Raw genomic sequence first — 21,337 nt, 5'->3', positions numbered from 1 at the left:
AATTAAAAATTGTATATTTTTTCCATATTAAGAGCAAAATACATATTAAGGACTTTCACAAAATCAATAAGAGAAAGATGAATATAGAAACATAAATGAGATAAAGGGTATGAAGTAGACTTTTAAGAGAAAAGTGAATAAAAATTAAACATTTTAAGAGTTCCTCAAACATCACAAATGATCTAAGAAATATACATTTAAAATAATCATAATTATTTTCTCCCATGAGACTGGAAACCATCAAGGTTTTACAAGGCAGAAAGTGATTTTTTTTTTTTAATCAAACTGAAAACTGAAAAAACGCAGTGAAGGCTCAGTGATACCAGAAAAGATGCCAAACTGTCAACCACATTGGATTCTTTACCACTGACCCAGCTGGGAAGCCCCATAAAATATATAACTACTGTCAGGAAACTAAGTATGTCTGTTTCTCTGAAATCACAAACTAGTAATGTGCAAATAGTGTTCATACCATTCAAATAGCAGCCAGTTTCAATAAGAATGCTTGCACTTTTAACAAAACACATCAGTTCAAAATGTGAACACACTATAATGTGCTACCCTTTTCGATGATCATCCCTTCTTTCTTCACGACCTTGAGGGTTCTCACCAATTTTCTATAGTTTATGACCAGAGGGAAGCTGGTTCAGATACCGTAGTGAGAAAACAATGTAGCTGTTCACTTTAAGACCAAAGTAATAATCTACCTTCCTTCAGAAATGGCATTGACACCTTTGAATTGAATGGGTATGGCACAGTGGTAAAGAATCCACTTGCCAACACAAGAGACTCAAGGCACTTGGATTGTTGCGTTGGGAAGACACTCAGCCCCTGGGTCGGGAAGATCCCCTGAAGTAGGAAATGGCAACTCACTCTAGTTTTCTCACCTGGAAAAACCCACGGACAGAGGAGCCTGGTGGACTACAGTCCATGGGGTCACAAAGAGTTGGATATGACTGAACACACATCATGTGGAAATGAAACCAGCAGGACATGACGATGGCACCAACACACTTGATGAGAAAGAACAGCTTTATGCAGCCGTCACCTTGTGCTCCACACCTAAGAGAACTTGTGTGGTCAAGAGAACTAACCTCATGAAGAATCTAAGAAGGAAATACATAACCCGTTCAACCAAATCACTTCAAGACAGGTATCTGTGACAATGCATAAAAGGTTCCCATCTTACAGATCACTTTAATGTAAAGGGGTTATTTATAGTTTACAGTATGTGAACACCTGGTACCAGGCTCCCAGCCTGGATTCTGCTCCTGCAGCTTCCTGATAAAAGAACGAAACCCGAGCCATGGATAGGGAAGGTCCAAAAAAAAAAACCTGGTCTTCTTATACATGAGGGAACTGCCTTGGAATCTCAAAGATAAGCTCTTTTCATCAGGAAACACTGCCAACAATAAAGCCCAGTGAAAGAACATATTTGGTTAGTTGGTTATTTTCTTTTTTAGAGGAAAAAAGGAACAAATATTGACAATATACACATTGTGTGCTATCTCCACATCTTACCAGGTAGAGGCTTTTCCAATGATTGTAAAGGACGAGAAAGCCTGCTTACAGAGAATCACATTCCATGAAGTAACAAATTACAAAACAGCATGATTTTCATTTGGGAACCATGATCCTTACCCAAATGTCGAATACCAATTTACTTGAAACCAAGAGTCAGCAGCTTAAACCAATTGCGTTAACCTTTCATATGGCCAATGTTCAAAATCTTTAATAATTTAACTATTGACATTTAATTGTTAAATTTAAATCACAGTCAATGAGCTTTATTATTCTGTCAATATTTCATGATTTCACAAACAAATACTTCCAGCTAACCTCAGGCTTCAGCCTATGAAATAGGTATCTTCATTTGCAGATGGAAAAAAGAAAAAGAAAACAGAAGCAAAGAGGTGAGACAATTTGTCCAAAAGGTCTTAACTGTTCAGTGGCTGAGCCAGGATTCAATACTACATCGTCCTGAAATGCCAAGACTGTTCCCAGTGCTTCTTCACTGTCACGTCACACAGATCAGTCACAAGTTTAAGGCTACAAGGGTGACAGCTGGAGTCCAGTAGGGTGAAGAAGGACCTCCACTGCTGCCTGATGTCAGACTGGTGGCTCTGCCCCTGCGCCTGCTGAGCTGCTCACCCCCCCAACCCCCCACCCGCTCCCCGCCGGGAGCTCCAGGCGGGGAGGGAACCGGCCAGAGCCAACCACCTCTTGCTGCCATAGCAACGGTCCTCAGGCCTCCGGGGCTGCTGGATATTCCCTTTAGGAATTTTCCCTTTGGCACCTCACCGGGCCTTGCGATCCACTGCCCCAGTGAGGGCAGCATTCTCCAGTCTTGCCATTAAAAATCTCAGGCTGAGGATGACAGTTTAGACACTCAGTTCTAAGAAAGTCAATGCTAACAACTTCCTAGAGTCCAGTAAGAAGAACTAATTTCAAGGAGAATTTTCAAGGGGGGAGGGAGAGGGCACATATACATTTACAAGTTCTATATTCAAGGAAAGGTGCATCTGAGGAGCCAGACATAATGTTAACCAAGGCAAAAAAAAAAAGAAGTATTTGAAACTGCAGAGTAACTGGCATTTCAGAGATTTGGACTTTACTTATTTTAAAACAAAGAGGGTATTGTTTACCCTGCCTTGGAGGTTGTTCAAAGATGTGTATTTTTAATAAGATTGAATCACGTTTTCATGCCAGCCAAAGTAATTCTATTCCATGAATATAAGTTCCATGTACTGTATATTTTCAATATAATTAGCTGCCAATGCCCAGCCCAATGCCTGACACATCATTAACCTTCAATAAGTGACTGTTGAATGGAGGAAAAAAAATGAACTGTTGATTCTTTCAGGAAGATTTCCTTTCCTTGTTGTTGTTAAAATGAGTTATCTATTAAAGAACTTCAAACTCAAACCTCCCAAATTAATCCAAGTTTAAAACCACCCTTCTCAAAAGCCAAGCCCAGTTTTATTACCCCTCAACAGAGCCTGAGACTCCCAGCCCTCTCACCCTGCTTGACCCAGGGAAGATTTACTAACCCAAACTCCCCATGTGTCCAGGCTTCTGGGAGGAGATCAAGCCTAGCTTGGGGACCACACAGGCTGCATGTGAAGAAATGCATTCTTCTAAACCAAGTGACTAATTATACACAGAGACACCTAAATTCCCAGCCCATTCTAATAACTGACTACTCCTATTCCCCCTAAGAATGTTCTTCCTTTGGCACGTCTCTCTCAGAGAGCAAGTCACAGGGCCATCCCACACAGATTTCTTTGAAACTTATAATGGTTTTCACAGTTTCTAGCTAGGCTGGTTTCCTCACTGCTAAAGACTCTGCAGTCTTTCAGTTCTGGAATCACATTTACCCAAATCTGAAACTCAGACCCTATTAATGATTTAATGGGAAACGGTCCAAATGTTTAACCACAGATGAAAAATTTTTTTAAAAGAAATGCAAACACACACAGAGACCCACATATGGTTTGTTATACAACTATTTCGAAAGGCATCTTTAAATTAGTTTTAAATAGCTGGAATAACCTATAATACAATCCTGGAGAAAAGGAAAACAAAAATAATATTTGTAGTTAAAAATTTAGATGTTTATTTAAGAGCCTAGAAGGATGCATGTTTATCTAAACTATATTTGAAAGAACACTCATTTTAAGATACAGATTAGTGTTCTTCTCATAAATTTGAAAAATGTTATTTTCCATGTTTCCATTTTGGAAGCCCATTGCACATATTAGCATATTAAAGTTTCCCAGAAGACCTTTAGGGAAGAAAACAGTTTCGTTTTGTTTAACCCAGACTTTCCCAAAATTGGGACCTCCCTGATAGCTCAGTCGGTAAAGAATCCTCCTGCAATGCAGGAGACCCCAGTTCTATTCCTGGGTCAGGAAGATCCACTACAGAAGGGAAAGGCTACCCATTCCAGTATTCTGGCCTAGAGAACCCCATGGACTGTATAGTCCATGGGGTTGCAAAGAGTAGGACATGACTGGGCATCTTTCACTTTCACTCTCACTTTCCCAAAATTATTTCACCATATAAGTTGTTTTGACAGAAAACATGTTAACATGTCTTATTCAGAAAGTACCTTGGGGAATGCTAAAATGTAAACCATATAACAGTGGTTATCTCCAGTTGGTCTAGATAATGATTATTTTTCTTTACATATAGTCTTACTGCTTTCAAATATTCTGTGATAAGCATATCATTTAATAACCAGAATAAAATAAAGCAAAACACCAAAAAAAGTTTAGTCGCAGTTTACATCACTCCTATTATTAGTCATTATACTGGCTTTGCCACCCCTAGCAGTTGGGGAGGGAGGGAAGCAGAATGCAAAGTGGTCAAAATAATGCAGCCCACTCTGAGATCGGCCACTGCCTGGCCATATGACCCCAGACAGGACCCTCAGCTTCCTCTTCTGCACAACCTGGATAACAACTACATAAGCTTTATAGATGGAGAAGGCAATGGCACCCCACTCCAGTACTCTTGGCCTGGAAAATCCCATGGATGGAGGAGCCTGGTAGGCTGCGGTCCATGGGGTCACTAAGAATCAGACACGACTGAGCAACTTCACTCTCACACATTGGAGAAGGAAATGGCAACCCACTCCAGTGTTCTTGCCTGGAGAATTCCACGGACGGGGGAGCCTGGTGGGCTGCCATCTATGGGATCACATGGAGTCGGACACGACTGAAGTGACTTAGCAGCAGCAGGCTTTATAGAATGGTTGTTGACTGTTAAATGCAGTAGTACATGCCATGGATTTAACACAAACCTGGTGAACAGTGTTCCATAAACACTTTTTGCTTGTATGATCAGAGTCACTCAAGCCATCATCCTCAGTTCTTAAACAACTGTGACCTGGATCCTTTCAATCAGCAGAAATTTGAAGGAATTTACAAACATTCATTCAATCTCTGAAACATTTAATAAGGCTCCATATAATTTTACATAATATTTTGTAAAACACAGGGGGAAGGAGATCCAAGATGAAGGGGATATATGTATACATATAGCTGATTCACTTCAATGTACAACAGAAGCTAACACAACATTGTAAAGCAAACACACTCCATTTTTTTAAAAAGTACATTTACCAGGAATACCTTAGTGCTCAAGAAACGTTCCAAGTGCAGAGTCTGTACATGGGTATAATTTATTCTGCCTGAATTTTTTCATTAAACTTACCAAGTTTACTTGGAAAGCATCAATTTGAAAGCATCAATTGATGCTTTCGAATTGTGATGCTGGATAAGACTTTTGAGAGTCCCTTGGACTGCAAGGAAGTCAAACCAGGTAATCCTAAAGGAATTCAACCCTGAATATTCATTGGAAGGACTAATGCTAAAGCTCCAGCACTTTGGCCACCTAATTCAAAGTGTCCACTCCTTGGAAAAGACCCTGCTGCTAGGAAAGATTGAAGGCAATCAAAGGAGAACGGGACAGCAGAGAATGAGATGGTTAGATAGCATCACCAACTCAACAGACCTGAATTTGAGCAAACTCCAGGAGATAGTGGAGAACAGAGGAGCCTGGCATGCTACACAGTCCATGGGGTTGCAAAGAGTTGGACATAACTTGGCAACTGAACAACAACAACAACAATTAAGGGAAAATGGATCTTAATTAGGCAAAGAAATTTCGAATTAGTCTTTCTTCTTTGACATCAAAACGCACCTCCAAGAATAGAGAAAATATTCCTATATAACATCCAGGAGATGGTGAAGGACAGGAAAGCCTGGTGAGCTGCAGCCCATGGGGTCACAAAGAGTCAGATATGACTGAGCAATTGAACAAAAAAAATATAAAAAGGGAATCCAGGAAAATAAATAAGGCTAGTTTAACTATTTTCTTGACAACAGACTTTTAGTCAAGGGTATACTGGGTTAATTTTCAGACTATGTCATCATGTTGCCACCAGAACTTAAAGAGGTACAATTTTACATAATCTGGACAAATGCTGCCCACTTGCCTCCTCTGTACTAAATACAGTCATAGCATCATTGAGGGTGACGGAGTCAGCACCTGGAGATCACTCTCATAAATAACTAAAGTTAGTTTCTAAATTGTCACTTCATTCTACAGCATTTGTGGTAAAATAAAATGATTCATTATACTTTTGAGTCAAGTAAACTTTCTTGACACCACCATTATGGCAGAAAGCGAGGAAGAACTAAAGAGCCTCTTGATGAAAGTGAAAGAGGCGAGTGAAAAAGTTGGCTTAAAATTCAACATTCAGAAAACTAAGATCATGGCATCTGGTCCCATCACTTTATGGTAAATAGATGGGGAAACAATGGAAACAGTGACAGACTTTATTTTTTTGGGGTCCAAAATCACTGCAGATGGTGACTGAAGCCATGGAATTAAAAGACGCTTGCTTCTTAGAAGAAAAGTTATGACCAACCTAGACAGCATATTTAAAAAGCAGAAACATTACTTTGCTGACCATCTAGCCAAAGCTATGGTTTTTCCAGTAGTCATGTATGGATGTGAGAGTTGGACCATAGAGAAGGCTGAGCACTGAAGAACTGATGCTTCTGAACTGTGGTGTTGGAGAAGACGAGAGTCCCTTGAACTGCAAGGAAATCAAACCTGCCAATCCTAAAGGAAATCAGTCCTGAATATTCATTGGAAGAACTGATGCTAAAGTTGAAACTCCAATACTTTGGCCACCTGATGCAAAGAACTGACTCCTTGGAAAAGACTCTCTGATGCTGGGAAAGATTGAAGACAGGAGGAGAGGGGATGACAGAGGATGAGATGGTTGGATGGCATCACTGACTCAATGGACATGAGTTTGAGCAAGCTCTGGGAGTTGGTGAAGGACAGGGAAACCTCGTGTGCTGCAGTCCATGGTGTCGCAAAGAGTCTGACACGACTGAGTGACTGAACTGAACTCAACTTTCTTGTTTACAGGAGGTAAAAGATCTTATTATAATCTATGTGTAAAAATAACAAAAGTTCTCTTCAATATATGATAGCTTATGATTAGAATGGTGTATCATACCTCAACTCCCTCTTTTGAATACTGATATTCTAATGTATGATACTACAATGGAAAATTTTCAGTGACTACATATCAGCCCTAACAAAATCAAAGAAACGCAGTTAGGGTTACTCTCATCTTACACAGGAGAAAAGTGAAATATTAAAAGGTAGGCACTTCCCAAATGGTGAAGCAGAGAAACAAACAATTGCAATCACCTTGGTAGCATATTCCAAATCTCAGACAGGGCATTTTTCTCCTTTAAAAGGGAATGTGATTTTCATCCAGATCAGTACCCATTCCGTATTCAGTGTTCCAAGAACAACTTCCCCGCATCTGGCATGGGGAATTTCACAGTATACTTAGGAAGCAAACCAACCCATCACCCACTTCCGGGGAGAGGAAAATAAGAATAGGGCCTGTGGCCCTATTTCCTTCCTATTCTCCTCGTTCTGTGGCTTCCAGTTAGTGTAGTAATGATGCCAACATTACAAAAGGCTGCGTACCAGCAAAGTAGATAATATTTAAAAGTTATCAAACGTAAACACAACGCCTGGCAAGTGCTGGTGTTACTTTCGGACTTCCCTTCTGGGCTGTCATCTTCCTCCACCCGGGAGGAAGCCAAGGCCAGGTGAGAGGAGTGTGTGCGCTTTCTCGGTTGTGTCCCGCTCTTTGAGAGGCCATGGATCATAGCCTGTCAGGTTCCTCTGTCCCTGGGATTTTCCAGGCAATACTAGAGTAGCTTGCCATTTCTTCCTCCGGGGGACCCTCCCGACCCAGGGATGGGACTGGAGTGACTGCTCAGTCTGCTGCGTTGCCGGGTGCATCCTCCCACTGAGCCACCTGGGAAACACCCGTGACGAGAAAGTGCCCGAGCCCGTGAGTGGCAGGGCAGCGATTCGCTGCCAGCTCGACTGACTCCACCTGCCCTCTACAACAGCTGCCTGCCAAGGGCTGATTCTGACTTCTGGCTGGACCAGTTTTATTTGAAACCAAAACCAAACGCTGTTAAATGTCAGAGAGCCAAATTAAATGTACTCGTTCGCCGCGTCAGACAGCAGTAAGGTAGGCCGCTGAGTTAAATGGAGAGGATCAGACTTGCTTAGAAGGCTTTACAGAATGATCTCTCATCTGCCCATGCGTTAAATGATTACTTCTTTAGAGGGTGTTTGTTTTTTTTTTTTTTCAGATCAATTCTGGCTTAATTTTATCTTACTTTGGAACAGTATAAAATGCCAACTTGTTGGTGAAAGCATTCTTAAGGGAAAAAAAAGAATGAACTTGTTTTCTATTATAATATTCACAGTTTTAGACCCATTTTGAAGTGTAACTCTCAAAAAACACTAGGAGGAACATTCACTGATTTTTCTTTCCTAAGTGCCTATTTGACAATATAATTTCTTTCGTTATGATACCTCTAAACTTTCAACCTCTTCTTTCATGAGCTGGAAAATATACCCTCTGTGTTTTTTTATCTTACTCTTCTGTAATTACTGTTCACATCAAAATACTAATTTTTTTCTACTGACAGAAGAACTGGATCAAAATAGTAAGGCTCTCATCAATTTAGATTTCAGGGTATTGACACAAATGAGAAGAATTCTTATGTACTAATTAATCATATAATTAATGACTACTTGTTTTACTCTCAAAACCTATAAATTATTTTGTAAATCAAATATTGCTCTGCTATCATTATTCAAATAGGACTATTTAAGCTGCAAATAATAATACAGCACTTATGCCCTGTTAAACAACTCTACCCATGAAGGCCAGAGTTCTTCTTTCCTGGAAGTTTGTGATGGAAGTGTCATTACTCAGAATTTTCACTTGAACTACTAATGAAATGCATATTTCTTTCATAAATACCACTGCAGGGATTAACGCTAAAAGAGAATCTCAAACCAAGAATAGAGTTTTATAGTAGAATACTGAGAGATTTACAATAGCATTTTTACATGTGAGGCTATTTGATAGGGTCTTAGCAACAATTTGTTGGTTAACAGCTACAAAAATGAATGTTAACTGTATTGTGTACTTCTAACTTACATAGTATTGTACATCAACCATATTTCAATGAAAAATATCACTGGACAGTTTCAAATAAGAAGATGAATGTTAACTACCCAGTTCTTGTGTAACTAAGCTTATACCACAAGTAACAAATAGACAAGTAATTTGCTGATCTGCATCCCCAACACTGATCTCTTGCTCAGGTTCACACAAATAATTTAAATAACACCCATCGAACCAATAACTGATCATTATGTATCTAGGTTTGTTCATGCATTAAATTAAACCCAGCAATACATACAAGAACAATATTTAAAAACATGGTTTCACATAGGGAACCATTTACAAAACAAAAAGACAACCTACCAAATGGGGAGGAAATATTTGACAATGATATAACCAGTAAGAGGTTAATATCCAAAATATATAAAGAATTCATACAACTCAACATAAAAAAAAAAAAAAAAACCCAGTTAAATGGGCAGGAGACCCGAACAGACATTTTTCCAAAAATGATATACAGATGGCCAACAGGCATAAGAAAAGATGCTCAACATCATTAATCAGAGAAATGGAACTCAAAGCCACAACAAGGTATCACCTGCCAGAATGGCTGTCATCAAAAAGCCCATAAATAACAAATGTTTGTGAGGATGTAGAGAAAAGTGGACCCTTGTACCCTGTTGGTGGTAATACAAACTGGTGCAGCCACTATGTAAAATAGTATGGAGGTTCCTCAAAAAACTAAATACAGGATTACGATATGGTCCAGCAATTTCACTCTTGGGTATATATCCAAAGAAAAGGAAAGCATTAACTTGAAAAGATATATGCACCCCAATATATCAGCATTTATAGCAGCATTATATACAGTTGCTAAGATATGAAAGCAACCCAAGTGTGCATCAACAGATGAATGGATAAAGATGTGGCATACATACACACATACACACACACACACCAGAATACTACTCAGTTATAAACTTTATAAGAATGAAAGTTTGCTATTTGCAACAACATGGATGGACTTGAGGCTATTAGGCTTAGTGAATGAACTTGGAGGCTATTAGGCTTAGTGAAGTAAGTCAGACAAACACTGAATGATATCACTAACATGTGAAATCTAAAACATAAAACAAACTAGTGACTATAACAAAAAAAACAACAACAGACTCACAAATATAGAAAACAAACAGTAATTACGAGTGCAGAAAATGAAGAGGAGGGACAAGATAGGGGTAGGCAATTAAGAGGTACAAAGTGAAAAAAAAAAAAGAGGTACAAAGTGTAAAATAATACACTTAGTATTTTACACTTAGTATTTTACTACTTATACTAATACTTAGTATTTTACTAAGTGTAAAATAAATAAGCTACAGAGATATGTTGTATAGCACAGAGAATATAGCCAGTATTTTATAATAACTATAAATGGAATATAACCTTTAAAAATTGAAATCACTAAGTTGTACACCTGAAACGTATCTAACATTGTAAATCAACTATACCTCAGTTTCTAAAATAAGGCTTAAAAAAGGGGAACAAGAGAAAAGAAATGTGTATAGCCTGGGTAAAATGCTATGCTTTATATCTCACTTAAGAATAATAAGAATAAGAGTCTACAAGGAACTATTGTTCAATATTTTTAGTAAGATTGAACTGAGCTCACAGTACATGACTAGTTAATAATGTATCTTTAATCATTTAGTGATCATCTAGCATGTGTTAAGAACCACATGGAATTAAGAATTGTGTGTGTGCATGTGCGTGTGCTCATGTATGTGGAGAAAGAGAGATGAGGTTAGCTCCAAATTATTTAGCCAGAAGTGAATCTTTAGGCCAATGAAAAGACCGGTACAAAATTGTTCATGGAAGCTTTGCTTGTAAGAGCTAAAAACTGTAAAAGGTCCAAATGTCTATAAATATTACAACAAAAATATATACTTACATGATGGAATATGACACAGTGATGAAAAAATGAATTACTGCCAACAAAAATATGTAGATGAATCTAACAGACATAATGCTAAACTAGACACAAAAGAATTACTTGATTCCATTTATATGAAGTTTACAAATAAGCAAAACTTATCTATTGTGATGGAAGTCAGAGTAATGATGAGGAGAGAGCAAGACAGAGGACTCTATGCTCCTAGAAATATTCTATATTTTGATCTGGTTTGTGATTACAAGTTCACATATGTATAAATTCATTGAAGATGAAAAATTTTTAAAAAAATATGGTCTCTGCTTTTTAGGGTTTCACAATCTAGTTAATTTAATCAAACATGCCAGGAAAGGGTATTAGTACAGGAAATTGTACCCTGATTAAAGGATGCTTAATAATACTTAATAATCACTTAATAACAGTAAAAGGGCAGGAAAGGGAGAAATAAATTCAAGTACCCATCATTAAGGGACTGGTTGTATGAATTATGGTCATCCCTACAAAGACATAACACGTAGTTATGGGGAAAACAATAGAGCCCTTTATGTAATAAAATAGAATATAAAAGGGTAAGAAACAATATGCATACACACACCGATTTCTTCCTGACTGTAAGGAGATACTCTGCCCAATGTAGTAGACACCAGCCACATAAGGCTTTTCAGCACTAGAGATGTGACTGATGTGACTAAGAAACTAAAACTCAAATTTTGCATAATTTATCTATATTTCAAATCTGACAATGTAAAATATTTTTTCTATTAAAGACAACTTTACTGTTCTGTAGAACTAGAAGCATGTTAACCACTACATCGTGTAATACATCATTCAAATTGAGTTTTTAAAGCTAGCTCCTAAATTTAAAATTGTATTGGTGGTTCACATTATATTCCCATTGGACAGCACTGGTGTAGAGTATCCCACAAGGGTTTGTAAGAACCATAACATGATTGCCTCTAGGGAGAAAGCTTGGGTGAACAGTATATAGGGAGAATCTCTCACTGTTTCATCATTTTTCTCTTTTGAATTCTGTGCCATTGGACTATACTGCCTATTAGAAAAACAAGTAATACAGTGATGTGACCTATAAATAACACTGTAGAGAATAATTGTCATTGGCATAACTATTAATTAACGTTCATGGAATCTCTCCTCCCACAAAACATACAGGGTATTTTTGAAGATGTTATATATACATTTGGGGGAAGAAAATGCTTTCTAATAACCTAAGATCACAGAAGTGTTTCACAAATTAATAGTACCAGAGTTACCAACTGAATGTAAGAGATTAAAGACTACAAACCTCAATCTGCTAGTTTAGTCTAGCAATTTTGCACCACTGCCTCCTCTTCTGCCATCAGAGACTGTTCTGCTCTTCATTTTTCCATCATTGAACATATTTTGCCTTTTTTCCTGTTCCTTTCTTCACCTACCTCCCCAAATAAAATTGTAATGACCTCTACATTTCCATTTAACTCAGCATGCATCTATTTGGCTAACCAAAGAAGGAAAAATGTCAAGAAAATTCTCCCCTTCACAAACCATGAAATTTCATTTTTTTTCCCATGATACAAAAGTGTAAAAACATAAGCAGATCACGTAAGAGCTCACTATACAACTGAAATACATTTAGCGTATTTAAATACAAAAAACAAAATTATAAACAGGTGTTAACCATTTCTCCTAAATTTTTCCCACTTTATTTTAAAAATAAGTACTTTGAACATTTTTTTCTGCACTGACATAGCCAGTTTTAGCCTTTTTTCCCTTTTTTGGCCATGCTGCGGGGCATGCAGAATCTTTAGCTCCCCAACCAGGCATCAAACCCACACCCCCTGTAGTAGAAGCATGAAGTCCCACCACTAAACCTCCAGGGAAGTCCCCAGTTTTAGAACTTTAAGTACATACATCAGTGAAAAACTGTTTCTTGTTGGCAGTGTTAATTTTAAACTGGTTTTCTAGGATTCAAGGAAGAAAAAAGCCTCCGTTCTCAACTCCTAAAGGCGCCCCTCCGTTTCTCACATACTCTCCATCCACCTTCACAAGAGTCCCTGACTCAGGGCCGCACTGGTGAGCATCACCCTGAGGAAGGACCCCAGGGGCCACAGAGATAAAGGGTGCAAAGGTCAGCCCTGAGACACACCCTCACCAGTCACACAGGTCACATGCCAGGATGCACAATCATCACAACAAAGGCTTTGACCAGGTTTGATCTGAGAGCATAGCATTCTGAAATGCCTTTAACTGGTAAAGCAAAATGGCTAAGTGCCAGAATTTTAAAAAACTGTTTCTTGACAGGAAATGTTATGATATCCCCTGTGAAGGCTGGTAAGTGGTAAAGATGTCGATGATAAAAATAGCTCCCGCTACACAACTGCCTCCCTCCTGTTCTGAATCTGCCTTCATTTCTGGATGCTCCTTTGGTTGGTCCTTTAACACCAATGGCACTTGGGATGCTTTTGTATTCAAAGCATTACAATTTTCTGTGGAGTTCCAGAAATTTGATCTCTTTACCCTGCCTAGATTTTACAGTGATATAAGGAAACGACGAATTCCCAAAATCCAGGACATTCAAATATTCTATACTGCCAACTTCAACTTGTGTTATGCTTAATACCTGGAAGAATACAAAAATTACAGCAAATATTCATTCAACACCTTCAGATAACTTTTAGAATTGCCACTAAGTTGAGCCTGAATAATCTGCTTAGCGTCCTAAATAACTATGAGTCACACAAAAATAAAAGTCCAAAATATTTGGTGTGCAACACACACACACACACACACACACACATATATATACTCCTAAATTAGGAAACTCTAAAAATGCTTCTAAGTGCATACATTCTAGGCTATATCACTTATAACTACTAAATTAGCTGAAAACACATTCCTAGGCTTCACAAAGTTACCAGCACAAACTTCACGGCTATATTTTCTTAACATCATCTAAGAGTGAATTTCCCATGTATTTCCACAGACATACAGGATCACAACAGATGAACAGACTATATGAACTCTTGGACACTGCTCCTTTCAGATCAGACTGTATATCAAAAATGTATGATAAACTAAACTATAGGTTGGAATAGGTTCTAGATACAAAATTTGTCCTAATTATATGTAAGGGGGAAAAATCAGTATTATTTCCCCTTTCAGATCTAGTTTTAAATATACACATTTTTTTCAAATGAAGTCACACCTAACTCTTCTGGGCATGGGGGAAAGTTTACTGGTAATAAAAGTCAGTCCAACTTATCCTCTTTTAGAAAAAGAGAAAACTGAAGAAGGACGACTGGTAGCCTGATATCAAAAGACAATGTGTAAAAAGTAGTTTCTCTCCACCTGCCAACATTCTTTGCCACTTTCAGCTTTGCTCTTTTGAAACACAGCAAAAAAAATAAAATTTAAGTTAAAGCATCTAACTGCTTTCGGGGAATGGGCACCTTATGTAGAAACAAAAGAGAGGGGGGTAGGACACGTTATTCAGTAGTTCTGCAGCCAGTAACTAACAGAACCATGAACACCTGAGGATCATGACAGCTCAGATCACGAGACACAGAGGCTGTCCTATAAGACAGGGACCCTGACTCTTTCCAGATTGTCCTGGAGCAGGGACACCTGACATAAAGAGGAGGAAGAAACAGTGTTGCTCCTCTCTCTGCCACGTTAGCACAAAGAAGAAAATCAATTCAATGGCTTTATAACTATGCTGACCACGGTGAACTCACTTGGTCTAGGAACTACAGCACATCCATCAGACGTGGGAAAGGCAAGGTGGGAGCCATTTTTGGATTTAGCAACTCAATTTCCTGCTTTCCCAGAGCAACTGAACTGATATACACGACTATAGCAGCTGTTAAAACTCTGGCTGTTCCCCTTGGGGTTATTCTAATACTCCTTCACTTCCATTTGTCCAGAAACAGTAGCATGTGTGAACGTGCTTGTAATAGCAGGTGTATAGGTTAGAGAGATGAAAGTCAAGGACTGCTGATAAATGGCCCACCTATATTTGAGCATCTTAACTCTATTTCCTTACAAATAAACATTGGTGTTAAGTACAGAAGTGGCAATCGCATCACTACAAAGTGAAATGGTGTAATTTTTAAAAATACACCAAAATACATAAAGTAGTATTAATCTCTCAGATTAATTACATTGAGGAAACAATGCATCTTCCCACTGATATTATTGTGTACAAAACATATTGTGATATGTTTCCAAAACATATCCTTTGGTATTCAACCCTATTTAAAACCAAGTTACACCCTACATGAGGAAATCAAAATCATTATTTTAAAAGCAGATCCACATTTTGGACCCAAAGGGTTGTATCTCAGGTTTTTTGTTGACCCCACTGCCGAGGCTTAACTCTGAACCACTTTGAAAGTGAAAGTGAAACTCGCTCAGTTGTATCCGACTCTTTGTGACCCTATGGACTATACAGTCCATGAAATTCTCCAGACCAGAATACAAGAGTGGGTAGCCTTTCCCTTCTCCAGGGGGTCTTTCCAACCCAGGGATTGAACCCAGGTCTCCCCCATTGCAGGTGGATTCTTTACCAGCTGTGCCACAATGGAAGCCCAAGAATACTGGTGTGGGTAGCCTATCCCTTCTCCAGCAGATCTTCTCAACCCAGGAATCTAACTGGGGTCTCCTGCATTGCAGGCAGATTCTTTACCAACTGAGCTATCTATTTTTAAAAATCAAATCCCACCCAATATGGATGGCATTTTCACTTTTAATTTCATCCAAAGCAATTTTCTCCAAGCCTGAGGCAATTACCAAGGAAAACCTCTGTTCTATTAACCCACACTCTTTTTCAAAAAGTAATTATTTATTTACATTGTCTCTACAGCTCTGCTTTCAGTGGGGGAGGGGAGGCAATCAACAAACAGGAAGGGTACATGAGTACCTACAGGGAAGACGAGGAATTCAAATATCATTCTTCTCATACTTTTTGCTCACCTAGCACCTTCATCCACCATGTCACAACCACATACCTGAAAGCCATAATGAGGCTACTTTTTTTTTTTTCTAGAGCGTAGAGGTTAAGAAAATGACTCAGTTCTGTAATGTACTGTGTTTCCCTCCCACCAAATTCCTGAAAGCCTGCCTCTGTCTGAGCTATCAGTCTGAGTTACACAGCATGAAAAGGTACATCACGATACTGCTCCATATAGGATACCTAAATATCTTCACTTGTTCCCTGTGAAACTTGGAAATTGTAACCTTTGTAAAGATGTGTAGCTATTTAACATACAGTAAAAGCTGCAAATAATTCTTAGTTTTTGGCTTTCTACAAGTTAAGCTTAAACTGTTTCTCCTGCCTGCGTTCTTTGCTGTTGTAATGATGAGATGAGCATCCCATTTAAAGCCTTTCTTGGTCAAACTACTCCACAATTGAACTCCACAGCATTTTTTTTCCCATTTCCCCCCCTGGCTTTATTGAGATATTACAGAATGCAGTATTTTTACATACCTGACAAAAAAACTAAAATGGAAAAGACTGACCATCACTAATTCTTAGCGAAACTGTGGAACAACTAGAACTTTCATATGTTGCTGATGGGAACATAAATTGGTGGAATCACTTTGGAAAAATGACTGTGTCTATAAAAGATGAATATACATGCATATTCTTCTGACCTAGCAATTCCACTCCTAAGTATACATGCTCATCTGAAGTGAGATTTTTTTTTTTTTTTTTTTTTGTATTTTGACCGTACGGTGTGGCACGCAGGATGGTTCCTGGACCAGGGATGGAATTCAGGCCTCTGCAGTGTAAGTTTTGAATCCTAACCACTAGACTACCATGGACTCCCTTCCACAGCTTTTTTTTTTTTTTTTTTAATGTCCAAAGTCAATAAATAGTTTTGACTTATTTAAGTTTATAGGCAGCAATGTGATCTTAAAGTATGGGGCAGGGTGGGGACAAGCTCACTCTAGCATTTTTCTAAAGACTAGTCAGTCTTTGAGAATCTTTTCCAAGGGATCCATTCCTCAGATATGAAGTTTGTATCAAAACTGAAGACATTTGGCCCTTTATAAATAGTCATGGGAAACTTCTTTCTCCCATACTTTTAGTTTGTTTTTACTGTAACAGATGGGGAAAAAATTTAGCAAAGTCATTAAAAAAAAAAAAAAGGTCTTCTAATAACTGTCACTCTAATGTTAGAGCACTAAAAGCTGCAGGATATGAAAGATCTTTAATAGCAACAACAAAAACACTTATTATTATAAAGACAGTTTGCTTAACTGAAAATAGGTATAGGCTGAAAAAAACTCGATAGGAATTAAGTATACCTTTGGTCAAGCTTCTCCTAGGCACATTTGTTTCTAAACACCTTTACCGTACATCAGTCATTTTTCATGAAAGCATCTCCAGCACAGAAGTGTAGAACTTTTCTTTAAAATATATTCTGAAATCACATCAATGTTATAATTTCTACATTGCTTGCCAACAGGCCAAGCCTAAGTTTTCACTTGGTGGGGGTGGAGGGCAGGAGGAAACACAACCATCGATCACCATTGAATATAAATAAGCACTTACTATAAGAATTATCTTGCTTTATGCAAACAAATATCATTTTGTTCTAATTTATATTTAAGTTCAATACTTACATGCCTCCCTCCCAAGTAAATAAATTTGGAATCATCACTATTTCATTTACCAATTTCATAAGTTGGCCCATGGGATCAGCAAACTTTTTCTGTACATGGACAGAAGGCTAATATTTTTAGCTTACAGATCATAATATCTCTGCCTGGACTACTCAGCTATGATATGAAAGCAGCCATAAACAATATGCAAATAAGTGGGTATGGCTGTGTACCAATAATGCCTTACAAAGACAGGTAGAGGATAAGGGATTAATATCTGGAATATGAAGAGAATTCCTAAAACTCAACAGCCAAAAAAAGCAAACCAAAGGAAACATAGGCAAAAGCTTTAACAGACATTTTCTCAAGAGAAGATATACAAATAGCCAACAAGCACGTGATATGATGCTCAACAACATTAGGGAAAAGCAAATCAAAACTACAATGAGATACCATCTCACACGTAACAGAATGGTTGCTTTCAAAAAAATAAAACAAGTGTTGACAAGGATGTAGAAAAACCAGAAGTCTTGTGCTCTGTTTTGGGAGATGCAAAATGGCATAGCTGCTATGGAAAACAGTATAGCAGTCCTCGAAAAAATTAAAAATAGGATGACCATGCTGTGTGTGCTGGCTAAGTCGTTTCAATCGTGTCTGGCTCTTTGAGAACCTATAGACAGTAGCCTACCAGGCTCCTCTGTCCATGTGATTCCCCAGGCAAGAATACTCGAGTGGGTTGCCATTTTCTACTCCAGGGGATCTTCCGGACCCAGAGGTTGAATCCACGTCACTTTTGTCTCCTGCATTGGCATCAGGGTTTTTTTCACTACCGCCACCTGGGGAGCCCAGGACGACCATAAGATCCAGTAATTCTGCTTCAGAAGAACTTAAAGCAGGGTCCCAAAGAGATAGCTAAATACTCATGTTCCTAACAGCAATAGTCACAGTAGCTAAAACAAGGGGAGCAGCCTGTGTCCATCGATAGATAAATGCATAAAAGTACATTGCTATTCAGTCTCAGAAAGGAAGGAAATTCTGATATATGATACAACATGGATGAATCTTGAGGATATTATAATATGTGAAGTAAGCCAGTCACAAAAAGACAAAGATTGTTTGATTCCACTGATGCAAGGTAATCAGAGTGGTCAAAAATCATGGAGATAGAAAGAGGAATAGCAGATGTCGGGAGTGGTGGGGAGAGGAGAAATGGGGAGTTAGTGTTCAAAGGGTATAGAGTTTCAATTATGTAAGATGAAAAGAGTTCTGGAGATAGATGATGATAACAGTTGCACAATATGAATGTACCTAATACTGAACTGTACACTTAAAAATAGTTAAGATGGTAAATTTTGTGTGTATTACTCCACAATAAAAAAAAGGAGGAAAACATAAGACAAACAGATAGAGGGCCCATTTCAACCCTCTGAACAAAGTCTGCTGACCAATGAACCATGACATTATATTTTAAATCCTAAGCATATCCACAGTATGCTTTTAAAGTTAATATCAAAGTACCTCTTCTACACTAACAGTACTTTCCTTTTTTCCCTGCATAGTTACAAATAATTTTTCAGTAAAGCTCTTTGGATCAGGAGCCAGTCTCCCCGTGCCCAGAAAAATGTGTTTAATGTAAAATAAGGGCTCACAAGTTTGGACTAATTAATTGCATTAGAGCAGCTGTCTCAATGACATGAAGCTTGAAATTTATTATATAAATACAACTGGCATTTCAATAATAAGGTTAAGTGATAACAGTATTAAATTACCATCTAATACATTCAGAGAAAATTATAGACTTTGAAAAAAATGTCTAGCAGTGTCTTAAAAAACACTTTTATTTTTCTTATTTGGTCAAAAATCCTACGTTTGAAACTATGCTATAATAAATTTAATTGCTGCCTAAGAGCAAAAATAAGTATAGCTATGACATATCTGTCATCTGACAAAAAGAAAGGTGTCAATATACTATAAGATAAACCATCCCAAACAAACACATGAAAATGTTAAATATGACTTTAAAGATATAAACCAAAAATTTAAGTTCCTTTTAAATGGTAGGCTTTTGGTTTTTTCATACGCATTCAATTTTGTAGGATTTTTTTTTTTTTAAACATACTACAAACGTAATTTCAAGACGTTTGCATAAGGCCACTTTAAATAATCCATTCAGTATCATCCAGGGTAGCAAACATCCTGGGTAACAGGCCTAGGGATGAAGAGCATAGTTTTGGGGATTAGACCTTGTTTTTATTACTCATGCATATCTTAGCATTGTATAGCTTTGCATATGTTAATTATCTGAGCCCCAGATACAAAATCATAAAATGGAGTTAATATACTTCCTCAAAAAGTAAAAAAAAAAAATTAAAATTAAACAATACTATAGAGCATCTAAATGGAATCTTTCAAAAAGTAAAAAGAAAGCTGAACGCTAGGGTCTTAAGTTTGCTAAAAATGATTAATAGCAGCCTCCATTCCATTTATGGTTTCATCTCTACCTCAGCTGGTGATACCTGCTTAATCAATGATTCTCAGATCTGGATGCATATTAGAAACACCTAGCAGTATTTTAAAACTCCCCATGCCCTCCTCCCCTCCCGGATCAATTAAAATTAGGATAGGTAAGAGTGTGAGAGCATGTGTACCTGTTTTAAAGATACCCAGGTGATTATGTTGAAACCTTTGCTAAGGCATTCAGCTTCTAAGTAGTTAATACATGTTAGCTAACAAGACCTGTTTAAACAATCAAAAGTAAAACTTTCAAACCAAAGATGCCTCCAAATAAAAGCTAAAGGAAGCAGCTGCTAAATCATTTCTTAATTTTTTTTTACTATGCCTTCAATTAGCTCCATAGTTCCCATGCTGCAAGTCAATAAAAAAATATGCAAATATGCCATGCTTGAAAACTTGTTTCAGAATCAAAACACCAATAAGGTCCCTCAAAGCAAGGTCAACTTCTGACATTTAAATTTCAAAGAGTTAAAAATATCTATCCACTTTGGCAAGTAAAATCACCAGCACTAGCAGCTCTAAAGATAAAGCATCCAGCTGAAATGTTATCATATTGTGATCTGAAAAAGATTAAAAGCAATTAATGCAATGAACTAGGCGACTAACACCCTGGGTTTTCCTTCAGGTTTTGCCATTAATTTGCTCTGGGCCTTCGAAAATCACTGTCTCTGTGCTTCAGATTCTCATTTGTAAAATAAGGAGTTGCATTAAATTTCTTTAAAATGACATATTACAAGGATCTAAAACTTGGAAAAGTACATACAGAAGCATTCTTTAGAGCAGCAATATTCAAGAATAAGGACTAAGACGTGAAGTCACTCAGTCGTGTCCAAATCTTTGCGACCCCATGGACTGTAGCCTACCAGGCTCCTCAATCCATGGAATTTTCTAGGCAAGAGTACTGGAGTGGGTTGCCATTTCCTTCTCCAGGGGATCTTCCCAACCCAGGGATCGAACCCAGGTCTCCAGCATTGCAGGCAGGCGCTTTACGGCCTGAGCCACCAGGGAAGCCTGTAAGGACTAAGCTAGGCCTCATAAGTTAAGGACTAAGCTAGGCGTCATAAATTACTGGAGTCATGATTTAATTAGTAAAGAATGTACTTTCAAACCTAACATTTATTATAACATATAGATTGGCCCTACCACTTCCCAAAGAACTGTCCATCTCTACAATAATTCCTTTTTTTCCCTCAGAATTAAAACCTTTTTAACATACTGGGGTTTTGATAAAAAGAACAGAA

At 37.9% G+C, this 21,337-nt stretch overlaps 1 protein-coding gene across 1 annotated transcript in view; it reads right to left on the bottom strand.

Annotated features, from left to right (window-relative positions):
* Positions 1–21,337, bottom strand: part of COBLL1 (cordon-bleu WH2 repeat protein like 1) — a 166,083-nt gene that overhangs the window by 141,544 nt on the left and 3,202 nt on the right. The window lies entirely within an intron of this gene.

The sequence above is a fragment of the Cervus elaphus genome, chromosome 33, assembly GCF_910594005.1.
Source record: "Cervus elaphus chromosome 33, mCerEla1.1, whole genome shotgun sequence".
NCBI lineage: Eukaryota > Metazoa > Chordata > Mammalia > Artiodactyla > Cervidae > Cervus > Cervus elaphus.
The sequence above is the reverse complement of the archived record's forward strand: the minus strand, read 5'-3'. Positions and strand labels throughout refer to the sequence as shown.